Genomic DNA, 27,082 nt, shown 5'->3' with positions numbered 1-27,082 from the left:
TTCACAGTCTCTGTGCTACATACGCTTCCTGTTATTATAAGGCCAATCTTCCACGTGTGTTATTCTAAAGTCAAATTAGAGTTTAGTTTTATTTTTATACCTTTTACGTTAGACCCTGAGTGGAGGGTCATTGTATTCCGAAGTACGGAAGTCATTGTATATAAAGAAAAATAAAGGGTTTTGTATACCCTTCGTCTGTATCCTGCCTACTTACTACAATTAGTGAACATAGCTTTAGTAAGCTCTCTGTTCCTAGTCAGGTCATTGTATGTTTCCGAAGAAGGTTAGAAGAAACATTGAACCTGATAGTGGCGCCCAACATAGAAGAATAACCATGGCCGAGTTTCAAGAAGAACCTGTGCTGCCTGCAGAAACGGCTCAGAATCCAGAAATGCCAGCTGCCGCCCTGGAAGGATTTGGGTACATCGTCCAGACCATGCGCGCTTCGATGAAACCAGAAGCAACATTTAATGGAAACTCACCGGTAACCAGTTTTTTGGAAAAATTGGATGACCACTTCATGCTCTACCCCGTGCACGAGTTTCAAAAAGTTACCTTAGCTACCAGCGCTTTGAGGGGCCAAGCGCTTAACTGGTTCAAATGTATCGGTAGAAGTCTCTTGGGTCAAGCAGGAAGTCCCACCTATACTTACGAAAATTTCAAGACTGCCCTACTAAAAGCCTTCCCTGTTGTAAGGGATCGTGCGAAATTAGAAACGGAACTTTTTAGCATATATCAACAAAGAATCGAAAACCTCTCGAGCTTTATTTTAAGAAAAATTCACGTTTTCAAGCTCTTGTATGGAAACCGTCCGGATCCTGAAATAATTCAAGTGATTTTGCCGAGGTTACTACCCCAAGTGCAAGACTTTATTGAATTGAGAAATTCGACTACACTGGAAAAATTATTTGAGCTAGCAATCCAGTTTGAAAGTAGAAGAACGGCGGACATCGAATGAAGACGCCAATATCAACAGCGAAACCAATTTGGTACGCCAAGACTACAGCAAACTCAAGCATACGGCTACGGAGAAAAAGCGAATCAGTGGGCAAGGAAACCCGAGCATTCAAAAACAGCCGGCGAACGTCGACAGTTCAATAGCAATCCAGGAAAAAAGTGTCAAGGCCAGGGGAAAAAGAAGGAAAGCACGGAAAGGAAAAATAATTTAAACTAAAACGGATTTCTGCTGACGAGAGGGTGCGGAAATCCGAAGGCCACGAAAACCCCTCTTCCTACAAGTTAAATACAGTAATGGTGAAAAATTTAACTCTTCCGAAGATTGAAGTCTTGGTAAATAATATCCCGGCCACCGCACTCCTGGATACCGGCGCGCAGTGTTCCTGTGTGGCAGAAGTCTTTTTTAGAAAGTATTTTCGCAAATACCGCATATATAATGCGGATAATACGACAGTATTAGCGGCGCAAGGAAAAGAATGTAAGTGCGTAGGTAAAGTACCTTTATATATCCGTATCAAGGACGAACAAGTAAAGGTGATGTTTTTTATAGTAAAGAATTTGCAAGCACATTTAATCCTAGGAATAGACTTTCTTTCAGACGCACAAGCTACACTGGATTTTAATGAAGCATCCCTTAGGCTGACAATGAAACCAGTGCGTGTAGAAAAGGTTGAACCGCCAAGGTTAAATCTTGACCACCTGCCTAATGACGAGCAAGATAGAATCCGACAAGTGGTAAGTGAATTTGCTTCCTTATTTAGTGATATTCCAGGATTTACTCAGGTTACTAACCATAGTATTGACACCGGAGATGCATTGCCGGTTCGTCAAAAACCATACCGGTATGATAAGAATAAGGAAAAAATTATAGAATGGCATATTACCGATATGCTACGTAAAAAGATCATAACGCCCATCTCAAGTAGTTATGCTAGCCCGGTGGTTTTATGTAAGAAAAATAATGATTATCCTTTGGAGCATCCAAAAAGGTGGAGATTCGCTATTGATTACCGTAAATTAAATTCCATAACGAAATATCCGGTATATCCGTTACCGATCATAGAAGAAATTTTAAGGAACATAAAATCAACCAAATTTATGACGACTTTAGACTTAACGAATGGTTATTTTCAAATAGGGGTGAGGCCTGAGGACGTGCCTAAGACTGCTTTTATAACCAAGTCTGGCACTTATGCATTTTTGCGTATGCCGTTTGGCCTTTCTGGGGCCCCAGCAACATTTCAGCGATGCATGGACATTGTGTTAAGACCTGTTCTTGGAAAGTCCACATTTATCTATTTAGATGATATCATTATTACTAGTGATAATCTCGACCAACATATACAGGATTTAAGACAGGTGTTTTCTTTATTAAATGAGGCCGGTCTAAAAGTTAATGTCGAAAAGTGCAAATTTGCAGCCCCTGAATTAAAATATTTAGGTTACAAAATATCGCAAAAAGGGATCGAGACAGATGAATCAAAAATAATCGCTGTACAAAAGTATCCGACTCCAAACACGGCAAAGAAGCTCTCTTCTTTTCTAGGACTTTGTTCATATTATAGGTCCTTTATAAAAGATTTTGCGGCTATCGCTGAGCCATTGTTAAAATTAAAAAGGAAAAAGGCAAGATTCTCATGGACGGCCGAAGCCAATAGTGCTTTCGAAAAATTAAAACAAGCATTAACGCAAGCCCCTGTGTTGAAATTTCCTGAAAAGGATGAAAATTTAGAAATTTCAGCGGATGCTTCGGATTATGCGGTAGGAGCGGTACTTTCGCAAAATCAGCAGCCCGTGGCATTTTTTAGCCGAACTTTAAATCAAACACAAAGAAACTATTCCGCGACCGAGAGAGAGGCACTTGCAGTTCTGTTAGCAGTGCAAAAGTTCCGAGTCTATTTTGGAAAGGCGCCGATAACAGTATATTCTGATCATGCGGCGGTAACTAGATTGTACTCAGGGAAAAATTTATCCCCAAGGTTAATAAGATGGGCACTCAAGCTGCAAGAATATAATCTGGTAATCAAGCATACCCCCGGAAAGGAAAATATCGTAGCAGATGCCCTATCACGAATTAAATTAGACGAACAGGGTAATACCGTAAAAGTTGCAATGCTTACAGCGTGTACAATAAATTCCCGAGAAACTGTAATAACCGAACTGGGTAAGGATCCTGAGTTTGGAAGTATTTATGAGTATTTGAAGGATCCTGAAAATTTTAGCCACCAAGATATTGTGGCGATAAGAAATAGGGCGGCCCATTACGAACTAATAGATGGTCTATTATTTTATACAAAAACTACGAATTCCAACAACGAATTTCGACCTGTTATCCCAGCTAGTCTTAGATTAAATATCCTGCAAGAGCTCCATGACAGCCCTTTAGCTTCTCATGCTGGTATTCGAAAAACTATCCAACGCGTACGCGAGGCAGTCTACTTTCCTGAACTGCAAAAGTTAACAAGGGCGTATGTCCAGTCCTGCCCAACATGTCAAGCCGTTAATTATATTAATTTCCGCCCGGCCAGGTTTCTAAATAGTATTAAATCCGAATTTCCAAATGAAATAATTGGCATCGATTTATTGGGCCCTTTCCCAAAAAGTCAGTTAAATAAAAGTCGCTATCTCCTTGTTATGGTTGATCATTTTAGTAAATGGACCGAAATTGTTCCCTTAAAACGAGCCTCCACGAAATTAGTTACTGATTCTATTTTAAATAAATATATTTTAAAATACAGGGCGCCCCTAAAAGTTATATCGGATAATGGTCCTCAATTTGTAAGTAATATATTTGAAGACGTGCCAAAAACTGGGCATACGTCATTTAAAAATGGTCCCGTATTGGCCGCAATCAAATATAGCGGAACGGGTCAACAGAAATATAGTGAAAATTATCCGTAGTTATGTTAAAAATTTTCATAAAAGCTGGGATAACTATGTCAATGAATTTGCTTTCGCCCTTAGGACCGCAAAACATGATACAACGGGAAAAACTCCTGCTGAGTTATTTCTAGGCAGAAAGATTATAACACCGTTAGATAAACTATTTTATGTGCAACAAAGAGCCCCAGAATTTAAAATGGGTGATATAGAAAAACTAATAAGAGAAGCAAAAAAGAATACGGAAGTAGCACAAAGAAAACAGAAATTATATTATGACTTGAAACGACGGGGAGTAACTTATAAAGTAGGGGATGAAGTTTTAAAAATTAAGCATTCACTTTCTTCAGCACCAGAAGATAAAACTGCCAAATTTTTTCCACGATTTGAAGGACCATATGTTATAGAAAAAAATAACTCACGCTGTTGTAGTGTTAAAGGCCAGAAATGGTGAAACCTGTTCCGCAAACATTATCAAATTAAACCCTACTTCGATCGTAATAAAATGCAAATCTTTTCAGATCTTTTGCAGGATCCGGCACGGCAGACACCGCAGGTACAAGTTCCAGAGGTGGGAAAACGACAAGTACAAGGGCAAGCCAATGAGAGACAGAAGCAAATGAAAAGAAAATTGCCCCGCAGAAAAATTGAAGGTAAAAAGAAAAAGAAGTCATTCCACCGTCCAGAAAACAGAGTTCACGAACACCCCCAGAATGAAGAAGGGAGAAGGACGACGTATGTGAAGAGGACCAGGAGAAAGGACGGCAACTATAACCCGGCTTTAAAACGGAAGATCGACTCATCCGACAGAACTCTCCGCAGCAAAAGTCGCCGAACTGCGGAAGGGCCATCAGCGGCGGAGGAAAAAGTACAAGAAAAATTTGAACGGCCAACAACGAGGTCCAAGCAGGATCACGACAGAAGTTTCCCGGTTCCACCAAGACCAGCTGCCTTTAAACGGCCAAGACCACAAGCAGAGGAGAAAAGGAAGGTGTTCAAGGGTGGCCGTACTGGTGAAAAACGGAAGCTTCCAGAGGAAAGCACTGAAGGGCGAGCCCGTACAAGAAGGAGGATAAACCAGGCTAATATCTGCAGTACCTTTAAAGACTGGGCCCAGAAAAGGATGTCCGAATATTACAAAGATAAGAAAAATTTTATGTTACTTTGCAAACTTAAGTTAATCTTTCATTCTTACTGCAAGTGGCAGATTTCAAGAAGTTTTACCTCATGCGAGGTCTACCTTTATCGCCAAAAGGGCGAGAAATGAGTTGTGACCGATTTTCGTATTATGTTTTTAAATTACTCGTGCGTAAAACTAAAGTTGATATATAATAGCGTTGTGTAAAGACTTAAATATTGTAAAAAGTTATTGTATAAATTTTATTTAAAACATTCTAGCAAGAAAGAAGTTTTATTCTGAAAGACTTTTTGAAATGTAGTATTATTTCAATGTAGAAAGAATTGGTACTTGCTTTGAAAAGAATAGAAGTTAACAATGTACTACTAATGTATGTTTTCAAATGTGTAAAATTAACGGCATGTTGATATGTTCTTATATACATGTGAACTGTTATTTTAAATGTTAAGAAATACCGTGATATGGTAAAAGTGAAAGTAATGTTAAAAATTTGTTATTCGTGTGACTGTAAAGATTAAATCATGGCGAATATGTGGTAAAGGTTGAATGATGTAGTTAGGCTCTCTGACGCTACACTTTAGAGTTAGCCACTTTTAGAATAGTACCTCAGGGTTTAGAGTTGAAAGTAGGGTGTGTTAAGAGGTCTCGTTATGTTGAATTTTAGCACGTTAGTGTTTTGATTGTAGGAGGAAGTGTGGCACACGTAGACAGAAACACATTCGTGTTTGGTGTTCTTTTACAACACATGTCAGAGAGCACGGGGAGAGATAATTAAAATAGTCATGAATGAAATAAGAAGGTTAAGAGAAGTATATTCTATATGTTATTTGCAATGTCATTCTGTAACATTTCATTAAACTAGTTTTCCTTCCAGATCTCTGGAAGGAACCAGAATTGAATAAAGCTCCTGTTTAGATGCAGTACAGATGAAAAAAAAAGATTGTTGTAGATCCTGGGAGCTGCTATTGTAACAAATTTCTTTCTTTTAAATTTTCTAGTTTCTAACGAAGTTATGATTGTAAAAGGTTGGCCTCGCGTTATATTCTAGAGCTAAAAGTTTTCAACAAGGTCGTTTTAGACCTCAGTTTCAAACTAATTAACTCTGGCGGGAAGTATGTAAGGATCTTAAGTTTTACTAACGTTTATTTTATTTTAAATCTTTACTATCACTTCTTATTTTCTACTTCCGGCCAGAATTATAAGCGTTAAGGATTTTATGCAAAGTTTGTCTGGCGAACGCCAAGTATTTAAGTGTGGCCTTTTTGCCAAGCGAAGGAGAGGAAGCAGTGAGTTCGAAGCAGGCCGCTTACCTTAGAAGTTACGCAGTTGCTATTTGCCTTCCAGGCCAGAGGTTTTAATCCTCTTGATAAATTAAACGTATTGTAGTGTTCACAGTCTCTGTGCTACATACGCTTCCTGTTATTATAAGGCCAATCTTCCACGTGTGTTATTCTAAAGTCAAATTAGAGTTTAGTTTTATTTTTATACCTTTTACGTTAGACCCCGAGTGGAGGGTCATTGTATTCCGAAGTACGGAAGTCATTGTATATAAAGAAAAATAAAGGGTTTTGTATACCCTTCATCTGTATCCTGTCTACTTACTACAATTAGTGAACATAGCTTTAGTAAGCTCTCTGTTCCTAGTCAGGTCATTGTATGTTTCCGAAGAAGGTTAGAAGAAACATTGAACCTGATAAGGGTATATACTTTTTCGCGATCCGGTAATTTCATATATGTGCTTTTTACCAAGTTTAAAGATTAAGAAAATTTTCCTGCATTTTCGTGCGAATTTTTGTAATTTATGAGCAAAATAGCAGTGTAGCTGGATAAAGTTAAGAGTGTGTGCAATGTCATTTTTTTGCAATTCTGGGATGTTTTTTTAAGTAAAAATAAGTCGACGTGTACATGGTTTATGTGTGTATGCGATTCTGAAAACGCGGCAAGGAGTTTGCTATTCTGCACTTTTTCCCAATTTGGCAGTTAATATTTGTCATGATTAAGCAGTTTTGTTCCATAAAATTTCTAGCATAAGTGTAATTCGGCTAGCAGATTGTTGGAAAAAGTGTTGAGTAAATAAAAAGAAAAGAAATATGTCTTTATTTCGTGAAGACAAAATGGCGGCGAAAAAAATAAATAGAGGGTTGCTGTAGCAGAGTTGGTAGCCAAATTTTCGCCAAAAAATCGCCAAGCTACCGTAATCCAAAGATCAACCTCAATTTCTTTTTGAGTGAGAAATAAGGGACGTTTTCTTGTAACATTTGAAGCCATATTCATCACTTTTACGAAAAACAAGCATCCGATAAATAAAATCTATCGTCCACTAAAACTGGTATGCATCTGCTGTGAGCTGTCTCCCAGACAACTTAAAAAGTAAAAAACGTGGTAACTGAAACCGTAATAAAGTTAGTAGTGGGAAACTGGATATGCGACCTTGTGGGATGAGTTTGGGAAGGTAGGAGGAAGAACAGGGACCATTCTCCGTTTTTAGGGGTGGAAATGGCGGTTAGAAAATCCTCAGCAGTCTCTCAGACCTCTCACAGCAGTTAAAGTTTAAGCTGTAGCTCCCATTTGTTTTCGGACACTTGTATTTTTGAAATTTATTTGCATAATTCTTGTACTAAATACTGAAACATTGATTTCAAATTTTTTCCTGATACATTTCTCTATTATAAGACTTGCTTGTTACAAAATAAATGTTATCAAAATATTCTAGCAATAAAATAATTTATTACAAAAGTCCTAATTAGTGATTCATAATATAATTAGGACATTTGAATGTTGAGATATTTTAGCAGGCCATATTTCTTGTCACAGTGTCTTTTGTTATAAATAAAAATACGTCACAAGAATTGTCATCTGCATTTAGAATATTTTTGTTTAGTAAAATATATTAATATTTCCATATCTGAAGTGCATATCGCAAGAAGCTATGAACTAATGACAAGTTCTGTTCAAAATACAACTTTTTACAATTTTAAAGATTATAAATCTGTTCAATATGCAAAACCTCTTTGGTGCAAAACATTCATATATCTTTTATGTATCAAAATAAGGTGACTTGTATGGAGCTGTTTGAAATGCATTGAAATCTGATTGATATTTCAAGTTAACAAGGCCCAGTGGTGCAGTGGAGAGTGTGTCGTGCAGCAGCACCACAAATCCAGGTTTCGAACCCTGTGCTGGGGAAGGTTGACTCAGCCTTTTATCCCTTTAGTTCACTTGCGTATTAAACACCGGGGTCCTATGACAAGCTGACCACTTGTCCAAGGTAGAGACGCTCATGCAACTCCAGAGACCACTGTTTAGAAAGCAGATACAGTCAAAAGTCGTTAATTCAGACACCCATAATCCGGAATGATCTATAATCTGGACCTCAAAGCTAAAAACTTTCTGCGCATGTGCCGCATTGACACATGCGCATAGGCGTTTACGCGTGCGCGTAAGACCTTTACGACTGCGCATATGCGTGTGCACAAGTGCAGAATACGTTTTCGCGTGCGCGTTTAATGTATAACGGATGGTATAAGCTAAAATTATCTAATTATCTATTTCAGTTAATGTTGATGATTGCGTTGTTCCTTAATCTTTGAACTGGATCTGGCTTATTACTTTTTTCAGACTGTAAGAGCAGTTTTATAAAAGTAAACTTGAACTTTCGATTATGTCAAATAGAATTTCCGATGCTGGAGCTCCCAAAGGATCTACAAAACGAAAGTATGTTTCGATGTCCATCAAACAAAAAGTGGAATTGCTGCAAAAAATGGATAAAAACATGAAGAAGGTGACAGAGAGGTTGGTGAAAACGAAAAAATTTCGATTGGCAAGTCCCGTAATTGCTGTGCCAAGAATACCGTTGTTCGACCGACGGTATTCTCGGCACAGCAATTACAGGACTTGAACAGCGGAACTTTGTAACTGAACAAGAAATTATGTCTGTTTATAGAATTAAAGAGAAAGTATTATCACATAAAACGAAGCAACTTAAACAACTTACATTGAAAGAAATGTTTAATAGAGTAAACAAATAAATATTAAGCTTTTTTTTTTTTTTGTAAATTTTGATACCCTTTAGATCATAATTGTTCTTTATTTCATAAATTACGGTTTCATATTTTTAATTTTAGAATTTCTGCATGCCTTCTTATGAGATTTAAACTGATGATCTATAATCCGGAATCGCCGAAGTCCCTACGAGTCCGGATTAACGACTTTTGACTGTATAAGGGCATTTCAGGCCTAGGCTCACTGAGGGCTGTTACCCCATTGAGTTTAGTTTTTTTTTTTTATTCTAAGCTAACGTGAAAGAATCAGAGATTTAATTAATTAATGATGTAAAACTAGTAGTGGAGTTTGAAGAATGGCTAGCAATAAAATTTAATCCTAAAACTTTTAGAAAAGTCATTAGGCTACATGGAACAATTAGCAAGAATGAAATTCTTCATCAACTAGAAAACAATGAAAATACACCTAGCATTCATAAAATCCATGGTAAGTAAAGATTTATTGGTACTTTTTCATTCTTTTTATGCCTGTGAAAAGAAGCCAAACACAGGACTCGACCAAAATGTAGTGCTATATGGGCTATCATTGTGTGTGTATGTATATCTATAAACTACTATAATAACTAGAAATTGCCTACAATTAAAAAAATTGCCAAAATGCATAGCAGGAGTATAATGGAAAAGTGGCCAACCAGTGACAGCTTTAAAGTTGCAGAACACTGGTAATTCAAATTGTGTTTGGTTCCGAGTAAACAGGCTGGCTGCATTGGTGTTTTCCCTATGTGTAACCTGCATACAAGCTAGTTTCCCCTAGAAAGTCGTTCACAAAGGCATCGCTTCTGTTAAACAGATGGTCCTCATGTACTGTGCCATATTAATATAAACCAATAGACCAAACCATAATGGAAAAGTTTGAATATATCATATGGAGTATTTGCCGATAAATGAAAATTTAATATTTTTGGGTCCAATGAATGGACTGCTGCGAGGCAAAAGCTAGATGAATGTGAAATATTTATTGATTGTTATTACTGTTTCATTGCTTCTGGGATGAAAAATTTACTTTTTATAGAAAATAATATAGATTAGTATAAATAAAAAATATTCTTAATGAAATGGTAAGAACATCTGGAAGAAAACATGGAATGCAAAATATATTCAAGTTCTATCAGGATAACAATCCTAAACCTACAGCCCTAAATGCTTCCTTGAGGTTATTATGCAACTGTCCTGAAATTGCCAGAACTCTTTTAATTCAATTTTTTTTTAATTCAAATTTTATTGAACATGTATGGAGTTACTTGGAGAAAAGAACAAGTAAACATTACATTTCTTTGAAAGTATTAAAAGCAATTCTTATGCAGGAATGGAACAGTCTTACTAAAAAAAAAATTAGTTAAATCCATGCCAAAGTGCATGAAAAGTGTAATTTTAGCTAAAGGATACCTAACAAAGTGTGTCTCGTTATGTTTTTGTTTTCATTAAATATAAATTGTTTGCTAAAGACTCTGAATAGTGATAAAAGTTCATTTTCAGAACTTTTTAATAAGCTATATTTTTACCAAAAACAAATAACTACTAAAGAAATAGCAAAGAAAACTAAGCCATCTCACTAATATTTAAAAATAAAATTGAAAAACTTAAGTGTTCCAAAATAGATGTAAGCCACTCACAGTATGGACTAATTTTCATACGAGTTCTTTCACTTTTTTCTTTTTTAAGCATATATATTTTCCTTGATGTTTTTGAGCTATATCGGGTATATCATAATAGTGTGCTAGGTTATGCTCATTAAGAAGAGAATCATGTAAGAGAAGTAATTCAGTTAGAAAAATAAATCAATAGTCATCTTCACAACATAATAACTTTTATATTTAACAAAAACATGTTACAAGGATGCATGTGTTTACATACAAACATGAGTGGAACTACATTCCAATTGATATACAAATATGATTGCAGTTACATGTATAAAGTTTGTTAAAAGTTACAGTTTTAGTTATGAAATAATGCAATTAAATAAAGAGTTAGAAAGTAAATGAGTATAAAAATCTAGGTACAGTTAAACTGTCACAATATTCCTCTCTCCCCAAGTACTGTATATACTGACACATCATATATGTAGCGAGGATTAAATCTCATTACTCTTTCAGAACGAGTTGTTTTCTTTGGAGGCAAAGCTGGCACTGCATTTCATGATTATGCTGAACTATTGCTTGGGGTTGGTAAACTATCACTAGGAATAATTGGTGCTGTTAGTGAATTGTTACTAGGAATAACTGGAGTCATTGGTGATAGTAGTGAAGGCTGGCTTCAAATAGTCAGTTTCAATAATATATTCTTTTCCATTTATCAAAATGGTATTTACCAGTATTTACCAGTCCGTTCGACAGTGTTATAGGTATCATTATACGACTGTGTCAGTGGTGCTTTCACTGTTTCATTGTGCACAGAAACATGTTAGCAAATCTCTAAGGAGGGGTGCACAAAACAGGTTTAATGTGTGTAGAAGTAGAAACTGGAGGTAATTACCCCATGCTGTTGCATGAATGCTGAAGGAAAACAACAGGATCTGTCTGCAGTTGGTAATTAAAGAGTTGTGAGAATTCTCCTAGTGAAGGTAAAGTTCCATAGGGCATCTCAAAACGGATACTACTAAGGTCCTGTTTGAAAGTTGAGTGGAGGCCGAGAAGGACAATTAGTAAAGTTTCTTTCCAGCATGTGTTATGATGACACTTTAAGGCTTGCTTAAAAGTCTAGTGAAATCATCATCAACCAGCCTATTGCTAGGTGGATGATATGCAGAAGTTTGAATATGGCAAATTCCTAAAACCTTTTTGAGTAAGAAAATTAAATAAGATTCAGATTGTTACCTTGATTTGAATTGTTTCATCCACAGTTATAATTTTTGAGACTAGTAATTTGTCAAACCAGTGTTCGAGCAACTGTTTCAGCCATAATATCCTGGTCAAGTGTTGCTTGGGGCTAATGAGAAAAGCAATATATAAAGGTGATAAGTTATGTATATGCCTTAAATGGAGGCAGGGTTCCATGATGTCACTGTGAACATGCTTAAATCTTCGAGAAAAAACAAGAAACCATTATAAAGGACTACAAATGTATAAATGAATTTTGACTTCTGACAGTCTATGCACAACCATGCCTAATTCAGTATGTCTTTTAATATCCCTGGCTACACAAATAATCACAGGTCTTAATACCTGGATGGGAGGATAATACTGGATACCACTAGAGGTAACTATAGGTTGAATAGTGCAACTTGTATGGAATGCATAGTTAAACTTTTCCAGTAACTGTTTTAACATAACAGTAAGATTTTAAATTAAGACACATACGTAAAATTTTAAATTGAATTGATATATGAGGCTTGTCAGGTAGGTTAGATAAGTGTGTATTTTTATCCTGCTCCTCAACCATAATGGAAAAGTAGGTTGAAGCTAAATTGATCTAATTTATCCAGGATAAAATGTCAGCCACAATGCTATTGGATCCAGTAACATGTCTGGTTTGCAATTCTGAATTGTGATATGCAGTCAAATTTTCCAAGCTGCTGACGGGAACCCAAATTAGATCTTTTTTTAAAAAAAAATGAAGGTCAATGTGTCATTATCCATGTATATTGTGAAATGCTTGCCCTGCAAACTATTCTGAAGTTGTTTTATGGCTGAATGTTGGTAAGATCTCTTTGTCATAGGTGCTGTATTTTTGCTTGGTAATGCACAGTTTATGTAAAAAGATTTGTAGAGGTTGCAAGGCTTTGCCCTTTAGGCTAATCTTTACTGTACAGATCCCTTGTTTTTTTTTCTGAAAAAATTGCCAAGAGTTATTGGTTTTGGAAGTCTGGTAAATTTGGAAGTCTGCTGAGATTTTTTGTATGGATCCGGGTTTTGGGTTCTTTCTATTCTCTTCAGTTGCTGTGTTTGCTTGCATATGTGTGGCTTGGCTTTTGAACTTGCTGTTATTTTGCTGCGAGTATCATCATTTGAGCATGTCTGAGGTGAATAAGAGGCTGAATGTTAATTAACAGTGAATGAGCCGAAACGCCGAAAAATTGAATTGAATTGCTTATCTGGAGGATGGAGGAGATGGTCGTGTAAAGCCTAAACGTATGCACGTGAAAAAAAGGTATGTTAAAAAATTGGCATTTCATTTATTTATTTGTCTCTATGTGTTAATTTTTGTGAAAATATTTGTTGTTTAATGTTTTTATGTTAAGAAATATGTATTTTTGGTTATTTATTCCTCTCTGTTTGTGTATTTTTAGTTATTTGTTGGTCTCTGTGTGTTAAGAGAGCAGCAAATTTTTTCTGGTGACCATGATAGTTTTAACTTTGTTTTAGCTTCCTGTGTTTGTTTAATTCTTTGACATGTACAATATTATTTTTATAATTTTTTAACTAAAAACTCTAGAAATTTAATATTATGATCCTAGAGACATATATGAATTTTAAAAAATCTACTCTTGCCCATTGTTCTGTGGGTGGTGGTCGCACTGTGAAACCAGCACGCGTCTAAGACTTTGAAACTTACTGATGTAGTAGGAAAAAAAAACTAAAAACTCTAGAAATTGAATATTATGACGCCATTGTAAAGAGTAGCGGTTTCAAGGCACAACCACCGAGCCTCTAGAGGATTGTGAACATTGTGACACAGTGCTCTAGTGGCTCAGTGGTCACCATAAATATAGATAATTTTTTATATATGCAGTTTAATTATTGCTATTTTTTATTGTTTATGATAGAAATCATGATGTGTAATGAATAACTTTTGAAATATAAAGTTAGTTATATTAATAAAAGAAGTTATTTTGTCTCATTGAAAATGAATTTTAAAAGGCATCTGATTTGAAGTACTAAGTGTTCGCTTACGCGTCAAACTATTATGCTACCAGCGTATCACGGACTCTAAAGAGACTACTATATTCTAAAGTATTCATTTATTTAATAAAACATCACTCAGGTATATAACATACAATTAATCTTCAATAAGCCTAACTAACTATAGAAACATATTTTCCTAATTCTATGAATTGCCCTGCTGCCACTCTCATGAAACCAAACTAACAACAATTATTAGTGGCCAAATAGTAAAAGTAATAAGTATTGTAAAATTATAAGTATAATTTAAGTAAAAAATTAAAGGAAAGTAAGTACAAAATACAAACTACATTGTTTTGAAATTCAACATCCTCCCACCTTAAGTTGTTGGGAAACAACTTAACCTATTAGAAATATTAAAGAAAAACTTAACTAAAAAGCATAAAAAGAACTGAATTAAAGTCCAAACATTTATAAAGTCTATAAGTGTAGTCTTTGGATAGGCTTGACTTCTCTTCCACTCCTGGTTTTTACAGATTTAATATCTTTTTGACTGTTTTCCACTGAATACCCTTCAACTCTAGCTTGTTCGAATCTTTCATTTTTTTTAGATCTACGAACCAACTACATGAAAGTTACATGAATTACATGAACCAATTACATGAAACTGTCCCACCAAGAGGCAGTTGGGGGATTGAAAAACCATTGAATTTTCTTAGTGGTGGTGTATTGAGCAACGACATTCCAATCAGTGAGTTTCAAACAATTTGATGCTCTAATGAAGTTGCTTCCATTGTACCAATAAACTACAGAAGGACAGCCTCTGCGTGCTATAAACCGACGGAAACTCTGAAGAAAAGCCTCTGTAGACAGTGAGGAACTGAATTCAAAATGCGCAACTCTATACACAGCACACGTATATAGGCAAATCCAAGCCTTTGCTTCTCCTTTTAAATACACAGGTCCAGCCATATCAATTCCAATAACTTCAAAAATAGATGCATCTCTTGCGCGATTTTCTGGCGATGCAGATATCGGTGCTGTTAAATTTCTCTTTGTGTATCTAAAGCAAGTAACACATTTGGATAAAAGAGATCTAATGACTTTTTTCATGTTTAAAATCCAATAATGTTCTCTTAGAATACTCAACAATATTTGAGAACCAGCATGAGAGTTCTTCTGGTGTTCTGTTATAATTAACCTTTTAACAGCCTGATGTTCTCAAGGTAAAACAAAAGTATGTTTAAAGTTTTCTGTATCCTTTCGAAATGTAATTTTTGTTCACAGTCTAATAATTCATTCTTCATCCTTATATGTTGCCAAAGATTCTAATTTTCTTTTGTTTAAATGATCAGAAAAGTATTCGTTTTGTATTAATAATATGACTTTCTTTTCTGCATTTTTGAATTTTTCATAGGATAACTCTCCAATAATTTGCGAAGACTTTGCATTTAGACAATTAAAGATAAATCTTTTTATCCAAGCAATCAACCGTATCACTTTGTCATAGCTTGAAAAATAATAATAGTACCAACTTGATCCGTAATGTCTGCATCCATTTTTCTTTTCATAAGTTTTGCAGCTACAAGTATTTGAGTAACTTAGAGAACAGATAGAAGAATGCCCATCAGATTTTGTTTTTCTCTTTTCCTTAGCTATAGAATGTTCATCAAAATTTTGTTCTGTGATGGGCCAGTTAGAAGAAGGTTCTAATAACCAAGTAGGTCCCTCCCACCATTTGCTTGATAACAGTTGTCTAGCCGAACATCCTCGAGAAGGCAAATCAGCTGGATTCTGGATCCCAGGAAGGTGTTTCCATGCAAGAGGATCTGTTAAACTATTTATCTCATTCACTCTGTTCTTCACAAATACTGTCCAGGATTCTTTATGTTGAATCCACCCTAAAACAACCGTTGAGTCAGTCCAATAATGCTGTTCAACATGTTTCCATTGAAGCCTTTCCACAACAGATGCACACAAACAAGCTCCCACCATAGCAGCCATCAGCTCCAAGGCTGCTAAGAGATGAACTTGGACATTCTCCGATGTCTCCACACGAATGTAAACAGCTGCTGCGAAGGCTGAATGACTAGCATCACAAAACGTATGCAGAGAAATGTTTTGTCTACTTGGATCAGTTGAAAAACACCGTAATACGATCACTTTCTTCAGCAAATGAAGTTCTGAAAACCAGCTCATAAATTCGTCTTTTATATTAGCGTTGACTTCAGAGTCCCGAGGTATGTTTTCTTTCCACATCTTTTCCAATAACAATTTGGGTATCAGCAAAACAGGACATAATAAACCAACTGGATCAAACACCTTATGAAAAATTGAATTGAATTGCTTATCTGGAGGATGGAGGAGATGGTCGTGTAAAGCCTAAACGTATGCACGTGAAAAAAAGGTATGTTAAAAAATTGGCATTTCATTATGAGTGACAGAAAGAATTATTCTTTTGGACAAAGTTTCAAATTTATAGCTGTCTAACCAGTCCAGATTTATCATCAGCGTATCATTTTTTTTATCCCGTAAAAGTCCTAATACGGAAGTAAATGGTTGAGGACCATTATCATTAGTGTACTGCCAGCCTCTCAAATTGAATTTTCCTTCACTCAGTATGGTTTGAGACGTCTCAATGAAGGGTAATATATCACATGTATCATTTAAGCTCGTTACTAAATTATCAACATAGAAACTCGAAAGAAGAATCTTAACATAATCTTGATTATATCTGGCATCATTCAAATATCTTCCCAAATGATAATCTAAGACTGCTCCCAAAAGAAAAAGGCTGCTCTTTGCACCAAAGACCAATCTGTAGTGTTGCATTACCTTAATTTCTTTACAGTCGCTATCATTCCAACAGAAGAATCTCAAATAGTTTTGTTCTTCCAGCCGAACGCTCACTTGCAAAAAGGCCTTTTCAATATCTGCAATAACACCATATTTAAATTCTCTAAATCTCAGAAGGAGACTTGGAATGAGTTCTAATAAATTGAGACCAGAGAAATGCAAATTCTAGTCATTCCTGTAATAACTTATGTGCATTATATGATAATTTGGAACAACAAATTCGGGCTCTGGAAACCCTTGGCGTCACTACAGATAAAAGTGCTGCATTACACACTTTAGTTGAGTCTAACATCCTTCAGTTGAATCTTGCTTGCCTGAGGATTTTTTAAGAGCCTATCAAAGAAGTGCAAATGTTGACCATGGTCCAGACCCAAAATGCAGACTGGACAGTTTATTAAAATTTTTGAAATTAGAAGTAGAATCCGAAGAATGCATAAGTTTAGCTGTGGCTGGTTTTGGTTTGAAGAACGAAGTGATCTGTGGTATTAAATCTATTAAAACTGTTCACGATCAACCATCAACGGCAGCAAATTTGTTGAGTACTGATTCTCCCGCTAAGAAGTGTGTGTTTTGCAGTGGAAAACATGATTCATTTAATTGTTTTAAGGCTCAAAAGACATTTTCAGAAAGGTAAAAACCCTTAAAAGATAAAGGGCACTGCTTTCGCTGTTTAAAGGCTGGTCATTGTGCAAATAAATGCAGGAGTTCTATTAAATGTGCAATTTGCCATAAAAATCACAGTGTAATTATGTGTTTAGAATCGCTTAAAAGTAAAACAAATGCTAAGAAGCCTATGTTAAACAGCAATAAAAAAGAAACTGGCAAGGAAAGAAGTTCTGTAAATCTTTGTAGTATTAGCAACACACCACAAGTGCTTTTGCAAACCTTGGACTTCGTGGTTTAACAAGGCACCATTTAGCAAGACGAAACAAACATTTATTAAATATATAATTCAAATGATAATATAATAGTTACTGAGAGCAGTACGTCGCTCCTACTGCATAGTACAATCTACTACCTTCCTCTTCCGAGGCTAACATGCAACTCCTAATAAATACATTAACCCTTCTCGAAGAAGAGCTACCTGCGCCAAGCATGCTCTGTTGATCGCCAAACAGTCGCCAGATATCACACCCCTGTCGTAAGATTGTTGTTGATATTATTTACAAATCAATCAGCAATCTGGAAACTAAAATCTAGCAACTGTTTGCGATCAACGTGAAAAAGAAAAAAAAAACTACATATACTTTTATACATTCTCTCCTAATTTTCAAATCTCAATTACTATAGACATACCTCAATTTAGTACATAAACATAGATAATACATTTTTATATATAAACATAGATAAATCATTTTTAACTTCACTTGTTCCGAACCTTATTATTATTGTAACAATTTATCAATTCTTAATTCAAAGAAACCAAGTTGATATTTTCTTTTATAAACATGTTAAAATATACCCTAGTATTATTCCAATGATGACAGTAAAATTATTAAGTTTCTTATATATATATAAAATTATATTCTTAACATTCCTTTTAATTAATGATGCTGCAGCATGATTTAAATCCTTGGGAGACAAATATCTAAATTTACCACTTACCTCGAATATTTGTTATCCAATAATTTCTCTATCTATTTCAAATTACATAAACATCTTATTTGCACAAAATTGTAAAATGATTATGAAAAGCAAAGAAACTATCTAATTATTAACTATACAAAATGTTCGTGAAGATGAACAGTAAATTAATGTTCAAAGTTCAAAAGTGGGAAGTCTGGATAATGCATCCGCGTTTGACAGTTTTTTTCCAGGGCAATGTTCTATTTCGAGATTATATTTCTGCAAAGCTATGGCCCATCGTTGTAATTTGGATGATTGCGGAGCATTTCTCACTATAAAGGCTAGAGGATTATGATCAGTCACAATTTTCACCGATGAACCGAATATCCAAGGTTCAAACTTCTTCAATGCCCATACTATAGCATAAGCTTCACGCTCTATAGTCGGCCAGCTCTGTTGAGGTTTTGATAATTTCTTGCTCGCGTAGCAGATGGGAAATTGCTTCTCTCCCCTTTGCTGTGACAAACATGCACCTATTCCGATTTGGGATGCATCAGAATGAATGACAAACGGATCCTGCAGTGTTGGGGTGATCAGCTCCGTTGACATCGCTAATCGTTCCTTCAGTTGTTGAAATGTTGACTCATGAATTTCTTTCCATTCGAGTATTTCCGGTTGTTTATTTTTCGTGAGTTCTGTGAGTGGGTAGGCGATCTCTGTATACCCTGGGATATAATCGCGATAATAATTACATAGTCCTAACAGACTTTTAAGATCTCTTTTCGTTTTCGGCGTTTCCAGCTTCTTGATTGCCTCTGTTTTCTCGGGATCTGGTTGATGTTTTCCTGATCCAATGATGTGTCCTAAATATTTAATTTGAGGTTTTGCAAACGAACATTTCTTCGAATTGATAGTAAATCCAAGTGACTCTAGTTTGGTAAAAACTTTATCCAGATGTCGGAGATGAGTGTCGAAATCCGTGGAAAATATAGCTATGTCATCAATATAGGCTCTTGAAAATTGTTGAAATTCTTTCAGCGCGTTATTCATTACTCTCTGAAAAGTTGCTGCTGCGTTCCTTAATCCAAAGGGTAGCACTTTAAACTGATATTGACCTCGATGAGTTTTGAAGGATGTGTACTCTTTACTTTGTTCCTCCATGGGAATTGCCCAATATCCTTTCAGCAAATCTAAAGTTGTTATGACGTTGGCTCTTCCTATACTGTACATTAAATCAATGGCATTTTGCATAGGAAAGTCATCTGGCTTCGTCACTGCATTCAAAGCTCGATAATCTAAGCACAATCTGATATCTCCATTTTTTTTTTTTTTTTTTGCTTACACAAACTACTGGATGAGCTATTTCTGCATTACTTTCTTCTATTAGTCCCGATTTCAATAATTCTTCTACTTCTTCATCGACCTTGGGTTTCAATGCTTCAGGAATCCTATAAATGTAAGGTTTCTTCCTCTCCATATTGGGTATTAATCTAATTTTATGAGCTTCAACTTTAGCTATTTTCAGCTTTCCGGTAAATAGTGCTCGGTGTTTGTTGATAAGAGCTATCAATTTTCTTCTCTGCTGCGGATTCAAATTTTCTAAATTCAGATTTGCATCTATTTTAAAATCTTCCAGGGGGGTCGAGAGATCTTTTCCTGGTAAAGTTATAATTTCTCCAAATTCTTCTTCATTTTCAAATATCACTCCAACTGCATTGACACTAGCTTGGAATTTTCTAATTTTATTTGCATGAACATGTTTGATCTTTCCATCAGGTAGTTTTACTTTATAGGAATGAGGTGGGCAATGATTCACGATTTCTCCTGGACCAGTCCATCGTGCATAGAGTTTGTTATTTGAATCTGGTATGAGTAAATAAACTTGTTCTCCGATTTTGAAATTTTTTGGTATTGTTCTCCGATTAAAGTACTCAGCATATTTTTGTTGTTTATCACTAGCAATTAAATTGGCTTGTTCGGCTGCTTGTTCTAACCTTATTTTTAAAAGTTGTAAGTAATCCACTGCCGATTCACTTAGATTAGGTGGTATAGGTATTTCTCCTGACCATGAAGACTTCAGTACTGCTAAAGGACCTCTTGGTTGTCTTCCATACATCAGCTGAAATGGTGAGACACCCGTGGTGCAGTTTGGTACTTCTCTGTATGCAAAGAGCAGGTATGGGATGTGCTTATCCCAATTCGAAGGATCAGTCCTGATGACATGATGTAACATTTGCTTGAAGGACTTGTTCCATCTTTCTACTAATCCATTTGAAGCACTGTAAGCAGGTGTAGAGAACCTAGTCTTTTCTGGAATTCTTTAGTTAATTTTGAAACGAAGTTACTTCCGTTGTCACCAGCTATTGTATTAGGGATTCCTGTTCTCATGAAAATCTCCAAAAGCGCGTCGCAAGTGGCTTTTGCTGTCAAGCTTCTCAGTGGAATGGCTTCTGGCCATCGGGAATGTTGATCTACCAGACATAACACATATTTATGTTTCCTAGCAGAGGGAGGTTCAATAGGTCCAATAATGTCGATGTTAACTGTTTCGAAAGGTAATCCTGGCCTTCTGACCGGTGTGATGGGAATCTTGTCAGATCGCTTTTCTGGACTTTTCAACTGACAATCTTTGCACGTTTTACAAAAGGTTTCAACATCTTGTGCTAATCCAGGCCAATAAAATGAATATCGTATTCGCTCCTTTGTTTTTCTTATCCCAAGATGTGCACCGAAAATGGAACTATGTGCTAATTCCAACACTTGTGCTCTTCTACTAAGTGGAAGCACTAACTGAAAAACATTCTGTCCTAATATTTTTTCTTGGTGATGTAAAAGATGATCAATAAATAAATAATTTCCTTTTTTTTCTATTGCTAGCTTCCATGCTTCTCTCAGCGAGGGACAGTTAACTTGCTCTTCGTGTAGGCGTTCAGCAGACGATAAGTCTGTGTTTACATAAACACTCGCCTTCTTCCCTTCCTCCTCTTCGTTTTTCTCCTCCATAAGCATTAGCGGGGGGGGGGGGGGAATCGACGCTGTCGTTTGACTGTGCATTGGCGAATAAAGTTTGTAAGTTTTCGCTTCCGTAATTATTTCTTTCTGCGTTTGGTTCTTCTGCCGCAGGATTAATCAACAGTTCGTATATTTCTGGAGTTATTAGGCAAGGCACATTTAGCTTATCAGTCACTGCAATTAATGTATCCACAAAATTAAATATATTGCTTCCATGATCTTTATGGTAAATAGGTACACGGCAAACTTTTGCTTCAATTGGTTGTCCGAAAGCAGGTGTTAGCAATATTTTACCTCCTTCTCTCTCCTCTAAATTTGGAATGAGCGATGAATGTACGATCGTTATCTGCGTTCCAGAGTCTACGATAGCTTCGATTTTCTCAGAGTTAATAAAAATATCTACTTTTTGCAGTGGTTGAACGATGCGTTCTGCGAATTCAGATCGTAGATGGGATGAGTCTACTTTAGCTAAGATGGCTTCTTCTTTTGATGTTCTGTTTGAATTTTTTTGAGTTTTGGAATCATCCTTTCCCTTCTTATTTACTGCAGTTTCGTTCTTTCTTCTTTTGTCTGGACAATCTCTCGCGATGCGTTGATAATTTCCACAAATATAACATTCTTTTCTTCTCGCGTGAAATCTTTCGTGTTTTGGATATTCTTTTCTCATGGGTGGTGGAATATATTTGTCGTGTGCACATGTTGTATCCAGGAATCTCGGTGATCGCTTAATTCCATTTCGAACTTCGTCGAAAGATTTTCCTTTGGCCGTGAAATAAATATCACATTCTGTAGCTAATTCTTGAGGCTTCAGCCATTTATTTCCTTGGCGTATTGCGACGTGTGCAGCTGTTTCTTCATCTAATGCTTGGAATAATTTATCGGAAATAATTAACTCCTTGAGTGTTTCGAAATCCTTTACTTCTCTTGACTTGCAGTAATAGTCCCATGTAGCTGTTAGTCTTGAAGCGAACTGGATATGCGTTTCGCCGGAATAACGTCTAGTTTTTCTGAAGTTTTCTAAACAGGTTTGAGGAGTAGGTTGATATTCCTTCAGAACAAGAGTTTTCACTTTTTCGTAATTTTGCAGATCTTCCTCCTTTATATAAACAAGAACATTTGAAGCTTTTTCTCCAATTAATTTCAATAATATTTCTGATTTGTATTCTTCAGGAACCTTCTTGTGCTTAAATGCTCTTTCGATAGAATCGAAAAATATATTCCATTCTTCTGCTCTCTTCGGTACTGGTATAGTCAGTGTTCCAACTCCTTTGATCAGCTTGTCCAGGGAAATTTCGGTTTCTCGTTCTGTGTTTTGGATTAAAGGTGTTGGACTTCTACTTCCTTCATTTTGAGTTGCTCGAATCTTCGCTAGTTCTATTTCGTGTTCTCTTTCTGTTCTTATTCTTTCTTCTTCCATTTGCATTCTTTCCATTTCTTCTTTTCTTTTTCTATTCTCCACTGTAGTAATCAGAATTTCTTTCACGAAATCAGCATCTTCGATGTATTCCTTGCTATTCTGGAGTTTGTGTTTCAGTTCTACCAGCTTCAAATCTGGGGATGCTTCTTCGCCAATTTCCAATAGAACTGTTACTAAATCCTCTTTCTTTGCGTTTCTGAACATTTTCTTCTATTTTCCTTTAGAATCAAGCCTTTCAAACTCTCGATTAAATAATTCTCACGTTTTTACTCTCTTTTGCAAATGAACACTTCTTTCGTTAGTTAGGCTTAACTTTACGCCTCTTCCGTTTTCAACGCTCTAAGCTTCTAACCTCTCTGGTTCTCGAAAGAGAGCGTGTTGTGATGACTTCGTGGTTTAACAAGGCACCATTTAGCAAGACGAAACAAACATTTACTAAATATATAATTCAAATGATAATATAATAGTTACTGAGAGCAGTACGTCGCTCCTACCGCATAGTACAATCTACTACCTTCCTCTTCCGAGGCTAACATGCAACTCCTAATAAATACATTAACCCTTCTCGAAGAAGAGCTACCTGCGCCAAGCATGCTCTGTTGATCGCCAAACAGTCGCCAGATATCACAGACATTTTCAGAAAGGTAAAAACCCTTAAAAGATAAAGGGCACTGCTTTCACTGTTTAAAGGCTGGTCATTGTGCAAATAAATGCAGGAGTTCTATTAAATGTACAATTTGCCATAAAAATCACAGCGTAATTATGTGTTTAGAATCGCTTAAAAGTAAAACAAATGCTAAGAAGCCTATGTTAAACAGCAATAAAAAAGAAACTGGCAAGGAAAGAAGTTCTGTAAATCTTTCGAGTATTAGCAACACACCACAAGTGCTTTTGCAAACCTTGAAAGTAAAAATAATTGGAAATAATTGCACACTTTGTGTTCGAGCTTTATATGACACAGGATCGTAAAAATCATATTTAAGTAAGGATTTAATTTCTACTCTAGGCCTGATACCTTCTACACAACAGATTTTGAGACACACCCTTTTTGGAGGAAAACGAACACCTGAAAATGTGCATAATGTCTACAAAATTAAGCTAAAGAGTTTATGTAAAAAAGGTTAGCTTTAAATATGTTCTTGGCCCATAGATGGCGCCACTGTTTTTATATTCTATAACTGTGCACTCCAATAAAACTTCACTTGTGTTCCAAACTCCCAACAGGTATATTGTGTATTATTTATTCTCATGCATGCAAGTAACCACTCTCTGCTATATTGAGTTTCTAATAGGTTATGGGCCCAGGCCAGATAAAGAAATGAGGATAAATAATCTAGTAAATAGTTAAGTTAGTTTGTTTATTCAATTCTATTTGTAAATTTTTAGAATTACTTTAACCAAAATTGACCACATGGTTATGTTAGGGTTAGCCAAAGCACATGGTTGCAAAAGCTTAACTAGTACAAATATTTTTGACTGTTAATTATTTGGGCAAATGTTTCTTTGAGAATAAAATTAATTCAATAGAAAATTTATTTGAATTTATCTCAAATTATAATTTTTTTGTCTCTTGTTGATTAAAAGTTAAAAAAGGAAAAATGCCAGGGAGAGAAGGTTCATTTAGTCATAAACAATTGAGTGGAAGGGAAAATTACATGGATTGGAAATTTTCCATGAAAATGCATCTTATTAAATTAGATTTATGGGCTTATGTAGAGGGTACAAAAGAAGATCCAGTAAAGGATACCAAAGCTTTGTCATATATAGTTGAAGGGGTAAGTGAAATTATTTTCAATGATATAAGGGATTTAACAAGTGGAAAGGAAGCTTGGAAAGTATTAGCTGAAATATATGAGGATAAGGGAATCACAAGAAAGGTTTCAATAATTAAAACATTAGTGAATACCCGTTATACTGATTGTAAGGATATGTCTGACTATTTACACAGGGCCATTTCATCTTATCAGCAGTTAAAATCTACTGGTGTTAAACCTGATGAAGAATTAATTGCAGGAATAATTTTAGCTAATTTACCTGATAGGTTTGAACCTCTTATAATGGCTTTGAAAAATTGTGGTGAGGCAATAACGGTTGACAATGTTAAAAATCGCTTGTTAGCCGAAGATTCAAAACCCCTAGTCAATGAAAGTAAGGAATATGCATTTGTTAATAAAAATATCAGAAGCAAAAGGTACTTTAAAAGAAAATGTTTTAAATGCAATTTGTTTGGCCACAAAAGCTCCGATTGTCAGAAGTCACCTCTCAAAAAGGATAGATATAATGAAAGCAAGTTTAACAAAAAGTCTAATGTTGGATTAAAACATAAAAAAGGGGAAGAAGCTTATGTAGTGGAAATTAGTGTAGCTAATTCTAATCCACATCCCAATATTTGGTACATGGATTCTTGTGCTTCTTACCACATGACTCCACATAAAGAATTATTAGATGATTATCAGGATGCTAGTATTCATCAAATAAAAACAGGAAGTTCAGCAATAGAAGTAGAGGGTAAGGGTAAAATAACTTTCCTCTTATCTAGAAATAAAAAAAGGGAGTCTGTAACTTTTAGTAATGTTTTACACGTTCCAAAGTTAACAGCAAATTTGCTGTCCATTAAGTATTTAAATAAAGTATTTGGAATGGTTAGTACTTTTACAAGTGAAAGATGTTTTGTGTATGATGGTAAACATTTAGTTGCTACTGGAACAGGTATGGGAGATAATTTGTATTCTCTTGATTTATGTAATGAGTGGGCTTTAATTACTGCTAAAAATATTTCAAATGAATTATTACATAAAAGAGTGGGCCATTTAAGTAAAGGAGGAATGACCAGATTAAAAGATATGGTCAAAGGTTTTACATTTAACGGAAAATTGTTAAATTGTGTGTCATGCATTAAAGGCAAAATGCATAGACAACCATTTCCCAAGGGAAAAGCTAAGCGTGCAAAAGAGTTATTAGGCATAGTACACAGTGACCTGTGTAGGCCTATGAATGTTACATCAATTGGTGGTTCTCGCTACTTTATTAGTTTTATTGATGATTTGTCGCGAATGACTTTTGTTTATTTTTTGAAAAATAAATCTGAAGTTTTTGAAAAATTCAAAATATTTCAAGCATTTGTTGAAAGGCAAACTGGCAAATCTAGCAGTCTCTTTAGAGTCTGTGATACGCTGGTAGCGTAATAGTTTGATGCGTAAGCAAACATTTTAATGGTACCCTCGGCGGAAGTGGATTCTAGACACTGGTTTAAAGATGGAGATCCAATTTGCCTAGCAGATGCATCGAACACTGGACATACTTTGGTAGTACGATGTTCCTTGACTACAGGTCGGTGAGGAAGAAAGTGCTGGTGTGAAACATGCACATCTGTGACATAATCTATTATTCTCAATTCAATCCCCTGCTTAAAGACATCATCATAGGTATCAAATAATTTTTCTGAATTCAGCTTTTTTGTTGAGACTTCAAATCTTCTTATCATTATATCTTTGTTGGTTGGGAGAGGCAAATGATCATCTTTCCACGGTAAGGCAACTTCGTACCGCCCATCATCCTTGATTCGTAGAATCTCTTGAAAATATTTCTTCATAAGAAATTCCTTTTCCTTTTACGATTTTACTTAAACTGGATCAGATATTCCTAAGATGTCTAAGGAAAAAAGGTCAGAAATATTGGCATCTTTCACATTGTTACAATCACCGTATCTTCCCTTTCAACATTCACTGATGTTTTACCGATCAATGTCCAACCCAGGTAAGTTTCTATGGCTACAATACCACTAGAAAGTACTCTTTTTCTGTCGGTGAAAAGTCGACAAGCCACATCTGCACCAATTAAAAGATCAATAGGACCTGATGAATCTTCAGTGTCATAAAATGGTATATTCGTGACCTGGAGCTCTTTAATCCATGGGCCATTTAAGATATTCTAAATTCTATATTCTAAAGTATTCATTTATTTAATAAAACATCACTCAGGTATATAACATACAATTAATCTTCAATAAGCCTAACTAACTACAGAAACATATTTTCGTATTTCTATGAATTGCCCTGCTGCCACTCTCATGAAACCAAACTAACAACAATTATTAGTGGCCAAAAAGTAAAAGTAATAAGTATTGTAAAATTATAAGTATAATTTAAGTAAAAAATTAAAGGAAAGTAAGCACAAAATATAAACTCTATTGTTTTGAAATCCAACACTAAGACCTAAAACATGTATTATTCTGCAGTCATTTTGTGTTATTTAGAGGTAAAAGATCAGTAATCAATTGGTTTTCACTCAAAAAGTTTGGAAAGAAGAAAAAAATTCGAAAATTAGTGGTTTCAAGGTGCAACCACCGCACGTCAAGTTTTTATGTGAAAATAGATCGATGTGTACATGGATAAAGTTAAGGCAATGCGCAGTGCCT

At 35.5% G+C, this 27,082-nt stretch overlaps 1 protein-coding gene across 6 annotated transcripts in view; it reads left to right on the top strand.

Annotated features, from left to right (window-relative positions):
• Positions 1-27,082, top strand: part of Ppcs (phosphopantothenoylcysteine synthetase) — a 70,654-nt gene that overhangs the window by 2,998 nt on the left and 40,574 nt on the right. Inside the window, exon 2 of one of the 6 annotated variants that reach the window (XM_085814003.1) lies at positions 9,369-9,463. The exons of the other annotated variants lie outside the window; for them this stretch is intronic. The gene's annotated coding sequence lies outside the window, so the exon portion shown is untranslated. The remainder of the gene's footprint in view (positions 1-9,368; positions 9,464-27,082) is intronic. 6 annotated transcript variants of the gene reach the window in all.

The sequence above is a fragment of the Stegodyphus dumicola genome, chromosome 3 (assembly GCF_044657685.1).
Source record: "Stegodyphus dumicola isolate Sdum_Otavi_A_Nest chromosome 3, ASM4465768v1".
Classification (NCBI taxonomy): domain Eukaryota; kingdom Metazoa; phylum Arthropoda; class Arachnida; order Araneae; family Eresidae; genus Stegodyphus; species Stegodyphus dumicola.
This window is presented reverse-complemented; position numbering and strand designations above follow the sequence as displayed.